General features: G+C 44.1%; 1 pseudogene; it reads left to right on the top strand.

Moving 5' to 3' along the window:
• The first annotated feature begins 1606 nt into the window (after positions 1-1606).
• Positions 1607-4061, top strand: LOC121813609 (annotated as a pseudogene).
• The last annotated feature ends 285 nt before the right edge of the window (positions 4062-4346 follow it).

The following is a 4346-nucleotide window of genomic DNA, read 5'->3' as shown; positions in this document are numbered from 1 at the left end:
AAACACGACGAGTTGAGTTTATACCAAAAAGTTCTACTTTGGTTTCATCTGACCACATGACATTCTCCCAATCCTCTGCTGTATCATCCATGTGCTCTCTGGCAAACTTCAGACGGGCCTGGACATGCACTGGCTTCAGCAGCGGAACACGTCTGGCACTGCGGGATTTGATTCCCTGCCGTTGTAGTGTGTTACTGATGGTGACCTTTGTTACTTTGGTCCCAGCTCTCTGCAGGTCATTCACCAGGTCCCCCCGTGTGGTTCTGGGATCTTTGCTCACCGTTCTCATGATCATTTTGACCCCACGGGATGAGATCTTGCGTGGAGCCCCAGATCGAGGGAGATTATCAGTGGTCTTGTATGTCTTCCATTTTCTGATGATTGCTCCCACAGTTGATTTTTTCACACCAAGCTGCTTGCCTATTGTAGATTCACTCTTCCCAGTCTGGTGCAGGTCTACAATACTTTTCCTGGTGTCCTTCGAAAGCTCTTTGGTCTTGGCCATGGCGGCGTTTGGAGTCTGACTGTTTGAGGCTGTGGACAGGTGTCTTTTATACAGATGATGAGTTCAAACAGGTGCCATTCATACAGGTAACGAGTGGGGGACAGAAAAGCTTCTTACAGAAGACGTTACAGGTCTGTGAGAGCCAGAGATTTTCCTTGTTTGAGGTGACCAAATACTTATTTTCCACCCTGATTTACGAATAAATTCTTTACAAATCCTACCATGTGGATTCATGGATTTTTTTTTCACATTCTGTCTCTCACAGTTGAAGTGTACCTCTGGTGCAAATTACTGACCTCTGTCATCATTTTAAGTGGGGGAACTTGCACAATCGGTGGCTGACTAAATACTTTTTTGCCCCACTGTATATACAGATGCTGATAAACAAATGTTTGTCTTTGGACCCTGTTACTGATCAGGACCTGCTGTGTGTTTCCTGTCCACAGGTCTACAAAGAGTCGCACTTCCTGCTGTGGTTCAGATGTTCAGTGTGTTGCTTTGTTTCTCACATGTTGGCTCCACGGTCTCTGCTGCTGTGGGCTGATGTCATGCAGCAATACAGCTGCTCAACATCTGGCCTTGTTTTGCTCCATCAGCAGATATTTGACTTTTAGATCACATGATATTTGCATCCAACCTTCAAACACGTGTGGAGAATTTATTATTTCTTTTTAGTAAATAACAGAAAAAAGAAAGTAAGAGAAACTTTAATTCTATAAAACAGTAAAAATTCCACACACATGTAACTCACCACTGTGTGAACATCACAGGGGAGAAATCGTTTCTCTGAGTCAGAGATGAGTGTCAGTAACACAAAAGTAACACTCAGTGTCATGCAGTGACTTTTACACAACCAGATCAGATGAACCAGCTCACACTAAAACATGCATTTTGCTGCACTCTTTACACTTATTTCTTTTCTTTCTGCTCTTTTATATATTTTGTAAAACCACAAAAAATATTTTATATCAGCAGCAATTTTCCTCAAACTGCTGCATCACAGCTTTCATGCTCTGACCTGCATGTGAAATGAGATAAAAGCTCTTTATTAGTAACTTTTACAACTTCTGGCAGGTTAATGTCTGAACTTTGGAGTGAAACACACCCTTAGTTACAGGAAATAACACCACTGTCTGTAACTAAGTGAATCCACCTTAACACCACCTGTGTGTGTGTGACTGCATTACACTCCCACTGCTGGGAACCTGAACAAGAACCAGAACAAAGTCTAAAATAGAAGCTGACAAACAGCTGCACCACCGAGTGACACTTTATTTTATAAACTTCACAACAGGTTTCATGTTGTGACCTGTGGAGGTGAAAAGACACAAAACCTGTTTTACAGCTTTTGAGCTGCAGGCAGGATTGAAACACACCTTAGTTAAAAGTCAAACAGCAACATTTTCTCCTCCCCTCACGTCACTCAAATGTGACAAACCAGGAAACAGGAAGTTCTTCGTCCTCAGTAAAGAGAGACGCACAGACGATCAGACTGAGCTCAGACCAAACTAGCAGCTTCCTCTGAGTGAGTCCAGCTACAGGAGAGAAAAGTGGAAAACTCCAACACTGCTGCTTCAAGCTGCTGACGCTCCACACACTGAATGTGAGTTTGAGCAAAAACACGACTCAAAGGAAGTTTCAGTGAAGGTGGTAGAGGAGGGAGGGGAGCCAGGACTGACTGTACTTCCTGTCTGCTGTTTTCAGCTTCACTCACAGACTCAATGGCTTCCAGATCAGAGGAGGATCTCTGCTGTCCGGTCTGTCAGGAGGTCTTCAGAGATCCTGTTCTTCTGTCATGTAGCCACAGCTTCTGTAAAGACTGTCTGAAGAGATGGTGGAGAGAGAGACCAACACACGAGTGTCCAGTTTGTAAGAAATAGATCAGTTGATCCACCTTTAAACCGAGCTTTAAAGAACCTGTGTGAGTCGTTCTTACAGGAGAGAGATCAGAGAGCTTCAGAGGCTCTCTGCAGTCTGCACTCTGAGAAACTCAAACTCTTCTGTCTGGACCATCAGCAGCCAGTGTGTCTCGTCTGCAGAGACTCAGAAAAACACACCAATCACAGATTCAGACCCATCGATGAAGCTGCACAACAACACAAGAAGGAACTTCAGGAAACTCTGGAGCCCTTAAAGAAGAAGTTAAAGGTTTGTGAAGAAGTTCAAGTGAAGTTTGATCAAACAGCAGAACACATTAAGGTCCAGGCCCGACACACAGAGAGGCAGATTAAGGAGCAGTTTAAGAAGCTTCACCAGTTTCTAGCAGAGGAAGAGGAGGCCAGGCTGGCTGCACTGAGGGAGGAAGAGGAGCAGAAGAGTGGGATGATGAAGGAGAAGATGGAGGCTCTGAGCAGAGAGATAGCAGCTCTTTCAGACACAGTCAGAGCCACAGAGGAGGAGCTGAGAGCTGAAGACGTCTCATTCCTGCACAACTACAAGGCTGCAGTGGAAAGAGTCCAGCGCTGCCCCCTGCTGGATGATCCACAGCTGCCCTCAGGAGCTCTGATAGACCAGGCCAAACACCTGGGCAACCTGACCTTCAACATCTGGAACAACATGAAGGACATGGTCTCCTACACTCCTCTCATTCTGGACCCAAACACTGCTCATCCAAACTCATCCTGTCTGAAGATCTGACCAGTGTGAGACGAGGAGGAGAGAGGCAGCAGCTTCCTGATAATCCAGAGAGGTTTGATTATTCCTGCTCTGTCCTGGGCTCTGAGGGCTTTAACTCAGGGACTCACAGCTGGGATGTTGAGGTTGGAGACAGTACACGGTGGGTACTGGGTGTATTTGCAGAGTCTGTGCAGAGGAAGGGAATCATACTGTCTGGATTGTGGGGAATATTGTTCTATCAAGATAAATACTCAGCACACTCGCCATCAGCTCCATCAACTGCTCTCTCAGTCCAGAAGAAGTTCCAGAGGATCAGAGTGAATCTGGACTGGAACAGAGGAAAGCTGTCGTTCTCTGATCCTGATACTAACACACACATACACACCTTCACACACACTTTCACTCACAGGATGTTTCCATATATTAACACTGATGATAAAGTGAAGGTGTGTCCGTTGAAGGTGTCAGTGTCAGTGCAGCAGATGAGTTGAGGATGATGATGTTTCTAATGTTGTTTCCTGTCAGTGAGTTGAAGCTGTTAAACTGCAGCTGTCCTCCTGCTGCCTCGTTGTTCCAAAGCTCTTTGTTTCTCTTTTAGTTTCACTGTTTCTTTCTGTTTCTGCTGTCCACCTTTTCACATGGAAAATCATTTCACTGTTTCTCACTGAATGACTCCCCAAACTAGATTTGAAATTCTATCAAGTTTCTAATCATTACAAGTGATTCATGTTTCTATTTGATGTGTAAATGGAGATGATTTAGTTTGCTGGGATATGGACTGACATGTGTTGAATGGGAGGAGCAGTTTGTTGTTGTCTTCTTGTCTGTTTATGACAACAATAAATATGTTGTTGAAACAATGATTCATGTTTAACTCCATATATGAAATGTTTCTGATCTTTGAATTCTGTTTGATTAAAGACTTTCTTCATGACACAAATGAGATTTCAGTGTATTAATAGAACTAAATAAGCTCAGAGTTGAAAGGCTGGAGTATTATGTACGTGCTTCACTGTCAGGATCTTCAGGGGGATTCAAAGGGAAACATCAAACTGCTGTAATGAGATAAACTAGTTGGGCTGAACACACTTATCTGTAGTTTGTCTCCATCCAGGATCATCAGAATATAATGAACATGTGTGAAGAGCCACAAAATGCTGCTGCCCTCTCAGCATGATGAGCTCCAGCCTTTGTTAGCAGGACAACAGGAAACATGAGACAACTT

This window comes from Haplochromis burtoni, unplaced genomic scaffold (genome assembly GCF_018398535.1).
Source record: "Haplochromis burtoni strain Fernald_Lab_line unplaced genomic scaffold, NCSU_Asbu1 Contig_2044, whole genome shotgun sequence".
Classification (NCBI taxonomy): Eukaryota; Metazoa; Chordata; class Actinopteri; order Cichliformes; family Cichlidae; genus Haplochromis; species Haplochromis burtoni.
This window is presented reverse-complemented; position numbering and strand designations above follow the sequence as displayed.